Here is a 13,117-nt window from a genome sequence, read left to right as displayed (position 1 = left end):
ACTGGAATATTACTCAGCCATAAAAAATGATGAAATGATAAAGAAGGTGTGGTGTTTTTGTGTGTGTACACACACACGGAATATTATTCAGACATAAAAACGAATGGAGTTGTGCCATTTGCAAAGATGTGGATGGAGTTAGTCTTATGCTAAGCAAAATAAGTCAGAGAAAGACAAATACCATATGATTTCCTTCATATGTGGAATTTAAGAAATAAAACAAATGATCATAGGGGAAAAAAAGAGAAGTTCATGTTCTCACATATAGGATTAGGACACTTGAGGTCACCAGCTCACTGCTGTCTGCCATCACCACCACCACCACTAAGGAATCCTCCCCAGCCCCCACCACCACTGCTACCCCCTCCATAGCTTCCATGGCCCAAGCATCCTCACCCTTGGCTTCTATGACCATTGCCACTGCCCTGATTAAAGTCTGCTCACCAAGTATCAAATGAGGCTTTGATGGGATTCCCAGAGATTTATTTACCATCAAACCAGTCAGTAGCTGCTTTAGCAGAAAATGGGTCATCAAACAATACTGTTGCCTCTCCCTTCAGCTTGTCTCTTTCCCTGTCTGTGCAAAGATTAATGATGGGCTGTCATGTTTTCTTATTTGTCTTAATAATACCAATCAGCCACAGACTCAATTGTAATATTTTCACCCAAGCCTTGCATGAAGATGGTGTTGTTGTCTGAATTATCCTGTTTAAAATCATGATGCAATCCTTGATCTTGAGTGCAACCAAATTTATTGAAGCCAGCACGGTCACTTCTGCCCATGCTGCCTCTGCCTTCACAGTTGCCTTCACAGCCACCTCCATGATCTACGGGTTCAAAACCAGCACTGATGCAGTTGCCACTGCCCCAGCCGCAGGCCCCACAGTCCTGCTGGCCTCTCCTGTAGCCACTGCCACCACCACTCTGGTCCTGATTGCCATAACCACTGCCACCACCACTCATGGAGGACTGATCTTGGCCATACTTACCTCCACCACCCCCTTCATCACCACCTCCACTGCTACTGTTGTATTGATTCTGTTGCCCATAGCCTTGAGGGAGATTATAGGAGCTTTGCTGCTGTCCATAGCTTTGCTGCTATCCACTATAGCCAGACTGCTGGCCATAGCCCCCACTCTGGGGCTGCCCAGGGTCACTGCTCTGAGAACCCCTAGTGTAACTTCCTGAGGTGCTGCTAGGAGCTCTCTGCTGGCCATAGCCAGGATAAGAGGACCTTTGCCCATAAAATGACTGAGAACTCTGACTACTGCCATAACCACCACCCTGGGGAGCTGACCGAGCCTATGTTCTGGGTCTGTCCATAAGAACCATAGCTGCTCTAACCATAGCCTGAAGTGCCTGCTGACTGGATGTAACCACTGTAACTCTGCTGTCCATAGGGCTGATAGCTCTGCTGGGAATAGCTCTGCCTAGGCTGCATGGGGTAGGCCCCATAGTTTTGGGTTGCTTGTTGGGTATCATCATTTGAGGCCATGTCCACCCACACACAAAGAGGCTGACAAGGAACAAGATTCCAACACCACAGAGCATGGAGGCCTCAAGGAAAGAACCTGTTTTTTTTTTTTTTAATTTAAATTAAAATTACATCTTCAGCCAGAAAAAAAAAATGAAACATTTGCTTGGTTAACTTAATTGATTTTATTTTTAAATTGATAGTTTTTCCATTACTGTATAGATAGGCACAAAAATACTTCTTAAGATTATTATATCTTCTAGTCATATATTAACTTATTCATTTCTGTACAATGCCAGCCATTAAGAATTCCTTCCTTGTAATTTCCTTCTATAAATTCATAAAATTTCCCTTTTGTGCTTTGAAGGAAAAGCCATGTTCTCTGGCACTTTACCAATCAGAATTTGTCTGCCAATCTACCTAAGCATTTTTATTGGTATCTTGCCATCTTACAAACCTCCAATTTAGTACACTTCACTGTAGAAATTACTGGCAATAGAGATTGCTAGATGATTTTGATTTAGCTCTCTTGCTGTTGAAAGGGGGGATCAACATTTCTCCTCCTTATGGTGCCTAATGTTCTTTTTTTCATTTTGGGTTTATGGAAGGGGAAAACCATAATGTCAAAAACATTTAGTTTATCCAAAAACTAGACCAAAACCAATATTCTCATTCAATCAACATTCTCAGTGCAGGACTTCTGTAGTACTCAGGTGATTTAGTGTAGTAGGTAAAATGCTGAAATCTAAAAATTATGATGTTTGTAGCCAAACAATATTACCTAGCTTTATGACCTTGGACAAGTTAATCTTTCCAAACTTTCATCTATAAAACATGGAGAGCAACATGTTTCTCCTCCCCCCAGTTGTTATAAAAATACAGTACATATTTTAAAGTGTTTTGAAAAAAACAGAGCACTAAAAAATTCAGAGAATAGATACAGACATAGGAATAGATATATAAAGATAGTTGGGTGAAACATGTCTTGGATTCTTCCTTACCTCTAGTCTGTCTAACTGCAGGTATTCCCACTTTCAGTGTTCTGCATTTCTCCCTATGCCCAGAGTTCTATGTTACCATTTTCCTTACCCACAGAAACCAAATGTGAAGAGTGCATTCACACTGAGCTTTTAGAACATTTTAGTTTCTCTTCATGATGGTATTTGCCTGTTAATGAATTCTTAAAGGGGATTTTGAGAAAAACATATTATCTTTTATAGCATGTTTCTACTGGAACCCTACCTTCATATTGCAGTTTAGTATTTATCATTCAAATCAGATACTTGTATGAAATTTTGAAAATAGTAAATCTTTCTTTGGAATCATTTGCTCAGGTTGTCTTTAGCTAGTGGACCTAGACATAGGCATAGTTCAAGTTACGTAGGTGGTTCTGATGAAGTTATTTTCATTTCTATTTCTGAATTTTATATGGAATCATTTCATATTTCTACTGGCTTAATTCTTTTTCTCCATTCTTAATATTAAATATTATTTTTTAAAAAAATTATCAGATTCCAATTTTGACTTGCCAAAATATCAAATCATGATATTTTGGGTACAAAATTTTATGTGCACAAAATTTTATGTGTTATTATTGATTGTTATTACTCTTTTTATTACTGATAATGATTACTCTTGATATTATTGATTGATATTATTGATATGATTGTTGATATTATTATTGATAATGACTACTCTTTTTTTTAAGATTTTATTTATTTGACAGAGAGAGACACAGTGAGAGAGGGAACACAAGCAGGGAGAATGGGAGAGGGAGAAGCAAGCCTCCCGCTAAGCAAGGAACCCAATGCGGGGCTCGATCCCAGGACCCTGAGATCATGACCTGAGCCGAAGGCAGATGCTTAACGACTGAGCCACCCAGGCGCCCCGATAATGACTACTCTTTTTATTAGTTTGCTAGGACTGCTGTAACAAAGTACCACAGACCTGGTAGTTTAGACAATAGAAATTTATTGTCTCACAGTTCCAGAGGAAGTTCTAGAAGTCTGAAATCAATGTATTGATTAGGTTGATTCCTTCTTAGGGCTGTGAGGGAAGGATCTGTTCCAAGCCTATCTCCTTGGCTTCCAGATGGTTATCATTTGCTTTTGTTTCTTTTCATCATCTTTCTTCTTTGTGTGTCTGTGTCCAAATTTCCACTTTTTGTAGAGATATCAGTCATATTTGATTTGGGATTCACTCTACACCAGTATGACCCCATCTTAACTAATTATATTCACCATTACCCTATTTCCAAATAAGTTCACCTTTTGAGGTACTAGGGTTTAAGACTTCAACAATGAATTTTGATGGGGGACACCATTCAACCTACAACACTTTCCATCCATCTTTTATATATGGTGGAAGAGTTTTTTCACTTATAACTTCCAGGTGAGACATTGGTTATTAACACCAGTATTACATTGTAATAACTTCTAGACCCATAACAGACCATTTTAGAATATCAAATTGATATTACTATCACCAATAGTAATTAAACCTATTTTAACATTTTATTCATATATTAACTTAATTGGGTATTGTTAAATCAATCACTCCTTATTTAGGGACATCTAGATATTTATAGGATTTTTTCCTTTTACTAGATTATTATTAGCAACTTCATTCTGAACTAGCTGTATTTGCTTACATACTACATCCACCAATCCCCAGCTCATATACATGTGCACTGCAGTGTGAGTCAAGACAGAGATTCAAAACAATGAACTCACTTTTTAGTGTACTTCTTTGATACATAGATGCAGACCATTATCATTAGTGGTACTATATTAAATATATATTGAACCATAATCATTAGTGGCACTATATTAAGTACATATTGAACCCACTCCCATATGCCCTCCAATCAGGAGTTTGTCGTCTGACACTCACATAAAAGATTTGAAGTCAGTCTTCATTAAACCAGAAGGAGAATCCAAAGCACTTTTCTAATCACTTTGCTAAATAAATTTCAAGAATTCTTAAACAAAATGTTGAAAAAGTCCTTCCCTCTTAAATAAGACAGTGTTAAAAGTTAAAATTGACACACTATTTTGGCAAAGGAAGTGAGAGCAATTGGATGAAATAAAAAAATAAGCAATCTTATGTATGCATTACACAGAATAGTTTTGAAATGTGCCCTGAAGGAATGTGAATTAGTAGTGGTTTTTTTTGTTTTGTTTTCATTGCACACGATTGGAAACTTTGTGTTTATCTATTGTGTATCTAATGCTGCCATCTAGTGAACATATGAAACTTTGAGAATATAGTTTCTTCTAGGTATTGCAGTGCTTATTAAATAAGATTTTACACAAAAATATGTCTTAAAAAGATTCTCATATGTATTTTGTCTTGAAGATTAAAGTTAAAAGAAGAATTCTGAGTCTAAAAGATAAATAGCATAACTGTCTTCAGTTTGGGGAAAATAAATTTTTTAAGATTTATTTATTTATTGGGGCATCTGGGTGGCTCAGTCGTTAAGCGTCTGCCTTCAGCTCGGGTCATGATCCCAGGGTCCTGGGATCGAGTCCCACATCGGGCATCCCGCTCAGTGGGAAGTCTGTTTCTCCCTCTCCCACTCCCCCTGCTTGTGTTCCCTCTCTCACTGTGTCTCTCTCTGTCAAATAAATAAATAAAATCTTAAAAAAAAGGATTTATTTATTTATTTGAGAGAGAGAGAGAAGGTGAGTGTGTGCTGGGGGGAGAGGCAGAAGGAGAGGGAGAGAGAATCTTAAGCTGACTCCAGGGCTTAGCATGGAGGTCAGTGAGAGCCTTGATCCCAGGACCCTGAGATCGTGACCTGAGCCAAAATCAAGAATTGGATGCTTAACTAACTGAGCCACCCAGGGTCCCCAGGAAAGTAACTTTTATAAGGTGATATTATTTTTTAAGTCTAGCTGTTTTATTTTTCTTAAATTTAATTTCAGTCAATACCTTTTACTTTTTTAAAAAATATAGCTATGGTTTCTACTTCATAAAGGGAGGTTGATTTTGGTGCTGTAATAAATGTGAAATTACTCTTTTACATTCCTCTATAAACAATAATTGAATGACTGAGGCCTTATATGCCATATGTAAAATATAAGTATTAAAAACATATGTTTTGAAGCTTATGTTTGACTTTATTATAGAACTAGCTAACTCTTATTTTAGACTATAAAAAGCATAGTGCACTTGTTAATAGTTATATGTAACTGCTGTTTATATAATTGTTACACTTAATTTTATACAGGCAGAGCTTGGCTATATTTGCTTTAGTGCATTACATTTATAATACATTGGATCAACAGCAACTGAAATTCAATGTAGTATGCAATCAAACAACATAGTTGTTACTAAATTCATCTTAGTTTTACTTAGTACTTCTCATTGGATAATGTATGTTCTGTAAAGCTATAGTATTATATAATGGAAAAATCATGGCCAAATTATAGACAGGATGTTATGGGTTTAAATCCTGGGTATCCTAGTTGCAAAATTCTGAATTAACTGCACCTTAAATTCCCTGTACCTAAAACCATGGAAACTCAAAAGGTCCCCAAAGAATTGAACCAGAGTACCCTGGCATATATAATAATATTTCTCCTTGGTTCATTAATTTTATTTAAAAAAATAATTTCAATTCTCCAGCCAAATATTGCTTATCTGTATTTATTATATAGGTAGCAGAGTCTATGAAACATAAGATAGGTGCACAAAAATGCTTTCTTAAATGTTATATGCAAAGACATTTAACTATATAACGTCTAAAACATTAGAGCAGTTTTGGAAACACTACAACTGTTAGAAAATTCCAAGCCATTGCAGTCAATGTACTGATACATTTTTTTCCTAAGATTTTATTTATTTATTTCTCAGAGAGAGAGAGAGCACAAGCAGGAGGAGCAGCAGGCAGAGGGAGAAGCAGGCTTCCTGCAGAGCAAGGAGCCTGATGCAAGACTCAATTTCAGGGCTCTGAGATCACGTCCTGAGCTGAAGGCAGATGCTTAACCGACTGAGCCACCCAAGCGTCCTTTTCTTTTTTTTTTTTTTTGATTTTATTTATTTATTTGCCAGAAAGAGAGATAGAGAGTGTGAAAGCACAAAGAGGGAGAGAGGCAGGCAGAGGGAGAAGCAGACTCCCTACTGAGCAAGGAGCTCGATGCAGGACTCCATCCCAGAACCCTGGAATCATGACCCGAGTGGAAGGCAGACATTTGACTGAGCCACCCAAGCATCCCAAAGTACTGATACATTTTTAACAATTGATGTTTTGGGGGAAAAGAGCCTTGATTTGTAGTACTTCAGGATTTTTGTGCTAAAATACCACTGTGGTAATTCAAGTTATCAACATTTTATCAGCTGGCTTGCAAAATTCCAGAACATTTAACAATTGACACTTGTAAGTCAGTACAAACCAGCTCCAGCACAATACTGCTTCCACTTGGCTATCTTTCTGTCATTTTAATTTTTCATTAGTATCATATGCAGTTCTGAGTCCCAGAATCAAGACACTATAATTCTTGGGGTGACTGGTATATTGGCACTCAATATTGATTCCTTTATCTTCTTATAATGAAAATGGTTAGGAAAACTACCTTGCTGCTAAAGTTTAGGATGTTATTATCTTTGGCTCATCAAATATATTTGCATGAGATTAGAAAACAAAAGATTTTTTTTCTCTACAGCCATGTTATCAGAGGTACCAGTATTAGGTTACCAGCATCCTGGTTATCCAGAGACAGGTGGGACTGGGGACTTTTGTTATCTTGGTATGTATTATAGTGAGCATATAGTGGTTTCAGAACCCACAGCAGTTTCAGTGTCTTCATGGCTGTGCAGGATTCCTTGTTCTAATGGTTTCCTTATCATGGCAGCTTCTTGATTGTGGCACTGTCTTTGTGGAATGTGGCAGGAAGCTTCTGACTCTAGAAGCTCCCTATTTATCTGGGCACTCTAACCAGAAAAATTTTTTAAGTCCCTTTAAAATGTTATACTTACTCATATTTTTATACTTTTGCTTAAGTTTTCATAATTTCACATTCTTCTTCAGTTACTGCCCTATTCATCTTGTCCCCATTACAACTAAGATTTTTAAAACTACACCCAACTTTTCTTTGCTTACTCAACTCTCATATGCATTCATTAATTCATTTTATTTTGCCTTCTACTCTGACCACTCCACCAAAATTTATTTTTCTAAAGTCATCAATGATCTTTTTGTTACAAAATCTAAAGGATATTTTCTAGACCTTTAAGGAAAATGTGGTCTAAAGATGAAGCCAAGGGTATGACTGTAAAATCCTTTGTTAAGATGTCAATAAGTTCTAAGGTTGGGTTTCAGTATATAGTTCAGACTGATAAAAAGCCTTCTAAAGAGTTTAAAGGTGTGCCTCTTAGATCTTCTCAAACAATAGTGTTTTCAGCATTTTCAAGATGTGACCATTATCTATTTCAATAGAAATCCAAAGTACAGAGTGCTTATCTTAAAGAGATTTGTGAGCATGACATTAGTTTAATCAAGTGAACCCCAATCAGATGTAAGGTATATTCACGAAGTATTAAAGAGAAGTATATTCACAGAAACACTTCCAATTTGAATGGAAATGGCCAGAGACAAGTAGAAAATGTAAAAAGTCCTTTTGACCACCCAATTCTACTGATGGGAAACATACTGAAAAACAAAACAAACAAAAAGAAAAACAAACAAACGGCAAACATGTACTACCTTTCATGAAGAAGGAAGGGTGATTCGGAGAGGCACAGGAAATTATTGCTGGGCAGGAGTAGGATGGAGTCCTAATCAAGGAACTTCAAATATCTTACTGGCTAGATTTTAGAATTGCTATGGTTATTGTGCCTCTAATTTCCCCCTTTGTGAACAGGACCATCTAAAGCACTTATACTATGACTGTCCTACTATTGTATGGTGAGGGTGGGAGAGACAGATAACTTGTTCCTTTCATTCTCAAGTCTTTAGATGGAGAGGAAATGTACTTGAGGTTCTATACTTAGTAAAATACATGAGGAGCTTCATCTGTAAAAAAACTTAATTTGAATGATGACATTGTGAACTTTGAACCGATTCTGTAATGGCATGAGGCTTTTGGGTGCCTTACTGACACCAGCTAGACCCCAAGACCTGATCTTTACTGCCCACCTGCTTGTACTCATCAACCTTTGTCCCACATTTTCCCTTAAGCTCTTCTTTCCAGTTAATCTCTTAACTCAGGGAAATGGGAAGTGAAACTGCCCCTCAAGTGATAACAACTGCCCTGACAAGACCTCCATCCTGCCCAGAGCACCCAGAACAGTTGAACTTAAACTCTGAGTTGTGCCCACACAGATGGACCATGGAGTGACCTCTAGAATGACTGTCAACTGCCTTTACCTCATTATAACACTAAAATTTTTGCCTAAGGAGGAGCAGAAGCCTCATTTACATAACATACAATGTGTGTATAGGCATATATCCTTAAGACACATGTGTGACCTTATGCCAGCCTCTACATATGATGACACAGCTTCCTTATCTAAATATTCATCCTAACCCTAAATAAAAAGAATCCATTCACCCTTGCTTGGGGAGTCATACCTTTGGAAGCCATTCCCTGTGATCTCCTTATTTGCCACAAATGAAGTTTTCTTTGTGTGACAGCTCAACCTGGTGCAGTTTCTGACTTGCCAAGGAGTGAACTCATGTTTCAGTTACATTAGGAAAGGATGACTATATTTTACACACAAGAGGGACAAATATTTTTTTCCAGAAAAGGTTGGTACTGATACTTTTAAAATATATCAACAAATTATTTGATACTCTTTTCTTCAAGATGTACAACCTAATCCCCCGCCCCTTGATGTGTTCTGGACTTAGTAAATCACTTCTAATGAATGGAATAAAATAGAATGATGGTAGATGGCTTCAGAGACTAAGTAATGAAAGGCATTATAATTGCCTTTTTGCTCTCTTTCTTTAATTATTAGCTCTGAGGGAAGTTAACTTCCATGTTTTCAGAAGATGCTCACATGGGAAGTGTCTTAGTCATTTCAGGATGCCATAACAAAAATGCTATAGACTGGGAAGCTTAAACAATATATACATTTACTTCTCACAGTTTTGGAAGCTGGAAAGTCCAAGATCTGGCTAATTTGCTTCTAAGTGAGAGCTGTTTCCCTGATTATATCTTCATATGGCAGAGAGAGAATAGGGGATTGGGGGTGAGTGCTCACACTCTTTCCTGTCTCTTATTATAAGAGCACTAATCAATCCCATCATGAGGGTTGCACCCTCATGACCCAATTACCACCCAAAGTCCCCATCTCTAAATACCATCATATTGGGGATTAGAACTTCAACATATGAATTTTAGGGGATACAAACATGCAGTCCATAGCAGAGAGGAACTGAGGCCTCCTGCTAACAATCCCCAAGGTATTGAGGCATCCTGACAACAGCCATGTGAGCGAGTGAGCCATCTTAGAAGTGAATCCTCTAGTCCCAATCAAGTCTGCAGCCCTGACTGAGAGCTTAATTGAAACCTCATGAAAGACTATGAATCTGAATGACCTAGCTAAACTGCTCTTGGTTTTTGACCATCAGCAACTGTGTGAGATAATAATTTTTACTTCTTTTAAGCTGTTAAATTTTAGGTAACTTTGGTAGCAGTAGATTACTATGATAAATATTTTGCTTTAAGCATAATTAGTTGATCTTGTTTCCTTGAAATACTCAATTGGTTTCTAGAAATAATACTCATAGTTTTCTCTTTCCTCCCTGGCTACTTATTTTCAGATTAATTTACCATCTTATTACTAATTTATAAATATTTAAATTTGAGTTCATCTGGGCTCCACTGGTTCTTCTTCTTTTTTAAATGTTTCTGTCTACATTCAAACCCTAGGTGGTCTCCTATAGACTCATGGATTTAAACAGAATCTATGTGAAGATTACTCCAAAATTTATATATCAGCCCACACCTCTTCCCTGAACTCCAGACCCATGTATCTTTTTTATATTCCCACTTGGGTATCTCAGAGAATGGAGATTAATTTTAACAACTAGTGCTGTGCTTCCTAAATCTTTCTTCCTCCATTTTCTCCTACCTCAGGAAATGGTATCACTCTCCACCCAATTGCCCAAGCCATAAACAAGGTTGTTTTTGGCACTATTCCCATTTTCCAAATTTATTTTAGAACCAAATTCTACTGATCCTATCTTCAGAATATATCTTTTTTTAAATTTTTTATTGTTATGTTAATCACCATATATTACATCATTACTTTTTGGTGCAGTGTTCCATGATTTATTGTTTGTTCATAACACCCAGTGCTCCATGCAGAACGTGCCCTCCTCAATACCCATCACCAGGATAACCCATTGCCCTACCCCCTCCCCTCTAGAACCCTCAGTTTGTTTTTTAGAGTCCATCATCTCTCATGGTTCGTCTCCCCCTCTGACATACTCCCCTTTTCTTCCTCTCCTGTTATCTTCTTCTTTTACTTTTTTCTTAAAATATGTTGCGTTATTTGCTTCAGAAGTACAGATGTGTGATTCAACAGTCTTGCACAATTCACAGCGCTCACCATAGCACATACCCTCCCCAATGTCTATCACCTAGCCACCCCATCCCTCCCACCCCCAACCACTCAGGTAACACTCAGTTTGTTTCCTGAGATTAAGAATTCCTCATATCAGTGAGGTCATGTGATACATGTCTTTCTCTGATTGACTTATTTCACTCAGCATAACACCCTCCAGTTCTATCCACGTCGTTGCAAATGGCAAGATCTCATTCCTTTTGATGGCTGCATAATATTCCATTGTGTATATATACCACATCTTCTTTACCCATTTATCTGTCGATGGGCATCTTGGCTCTTTCCACAGTGTGGCTATTGTGGACATTGCTGCTATAAACATTGGGGTACATGTACCCCTTCGGGTCCCTACATTTGTATCTTTGTGGTAAATACCAAGTAGTGCAATTGCTGGATCGAATGGTAGCTCTAATTTCAACTGTTTGAGGAACCTCCATACTGTTTTCCAGAGTGGTTGCACCAGCTTGCATTTCCACCAACAGTGTAGGAGGGTTCCCCTTTCTCCACATCCCCACCAACATCTGTCATTCCCTGACCTGTTAATTTTAGCCATTCTGACGGGTGTGAGGTGGTTTCTCATTGAGATTTTGATTTGGATTTCCCTGATGCCGAGCGATGTTGAGCACTTTTTCATGTGCCTGTTGGCCATTTGGATGTCTTCTTTGGAGAAATGTCTGTTCATGTCTTCTGCCCATTTCTTGATTGGATTATTTGTTCTTTGGGTGTTGAGTTTGATAAGTTCTTTATAGATTTTGGATACTAGCCCTTTATCTGATATGTCGTTTGCAAATATTTTCTCCCAATCTGTCGGTTGTCTTTTGGTTTTGTGGACTGTTTCTTTTGCTGTGCAAAAGCTTTTTATCTTGATGAAACCCCAATAGTTCATTTTTGCCCTGGCTTCCCGTGCCTTTGGCGATGTTTCTAGGAAGAAGTTGCTGCGGCTAAGGTCGAAAAGGTTGCTACCTCTGTTCTCCTTTAGGATTTGGATGGACTCCTGTCTCACGTTTAGGTCTTTCAACCATTTGGAGTCTATTTTTGTGTGTGGTGTAAGGAAATGGTCCAGTTTCATTCTTCTGCATGTGGCTGTCCAATATTCCCAACACCATTTGTTGAAGAGACTGTCTTTTTGCCATTGGACATTCTTTCCTGCTTTGTCAAAAATAAGTTGACCATAGAGTTGAGGGTCCATTTCTGGGCTCTCGATTCTGTTCCATTGATCTATGCGTCTGTTTTTGTGCCAGTACCATACTGTCTTGATGATGACAGCTTTGTAATAGAGCTGGAAGTCCGGAATTGTGATGCCGCCAGCTTTGCTTTTCTTTTTCAGTATTCCTCTGGCTATTCGGGGTCTCTTCTGGTTCCATACAAATTTTAGGATTATTTGTTCCATTTCTTTGAAAAAAGTGGATGGTATTTTGATGGGGATTGCATTGAATGTGTAGATTGCTCTAGGTAGCATTGACATCTTCACAATGTTGATTCTCCCAATCCATGAGCATGGAACGTTTTTCCATTTCTTTGTGTCTTCTTCAATTTCTTTCATGAGTATTTTATAGTTTTCTGAGTACAGATCTTTTGCCTCTTTGGTTAGATTTATTCCTAGGTATCTAATGGTTTTGGGTGCAATTGTAAATGGGATAGACTCCTTGATTTGTCTCTCTTCTGTCTTGTTGTTGGTGTATAGGAATGCCACTGATTTCTGTGCATTGATTTTATAGCTTGCTACTTGACTGAATTCCTGTATGAGTTCTAGCAGTTTTGGGGTGGAGTCTTTTGGGTTTTCCACATACAGTATCATATCATCTGCAAAGAGTGAGAGTTTGACTTCCTCTTTGCCGATTTGGATGCCTTTGATTTCTTTTTGTTGTCTGATTGCAGTGGCTAGGACTTCCAATAATATGTTGAATAGCAGTGCTGGGAGTGGACATCCCTGCCGCGTTCCTGACCTTAGGGGAAAAGCTCTCAGCTTTTCCCCATTGAGAATGATATTCGCTGTAGGTTTTTCATAGATGGCTTTTATGATATTGAGGTATGTACCCTCTATCCCTATACTCTGAAGAGTTTTGA

The 13,117-nt window shown here is 38.0% G+C and overlaps 1 pseudogene; it reads right to left on the bottom strand.

Moving 5' to 3' along the window:
• Positions 1-227: 227 nt before the first annotated feature.
• Positions 228-1,495, bottom strand: LOC112822397 (RNA-binding protein FUS pseudogene; annotated as a pseudogene).
• Positions 1,496-13,117: the final 11,622 nt, after the last annotated feature.

The sequence above is a fragment of the Callorhinus ursinus genome, unplaced genomic scaffold (genome assembly GCF_003265705.2).
Source record: "Callorhinus ursinus isolate GAN/ISIS: 27379988/994484 unplaced genomic scaffold, GSC_fseal_2.0 scaffold40, whole genome shotgun sequence".
NCBI classification, from domain to species: domain Eukaryota; kingdom Metazoa; phylum Chordata; class Mammalia; order Carnivora; family Otariidae; genus Callorhinus; species Callorhinus ursinus.
This window is presented reverse-complemented; position numbering and strand designations above follow the sequence as displayed.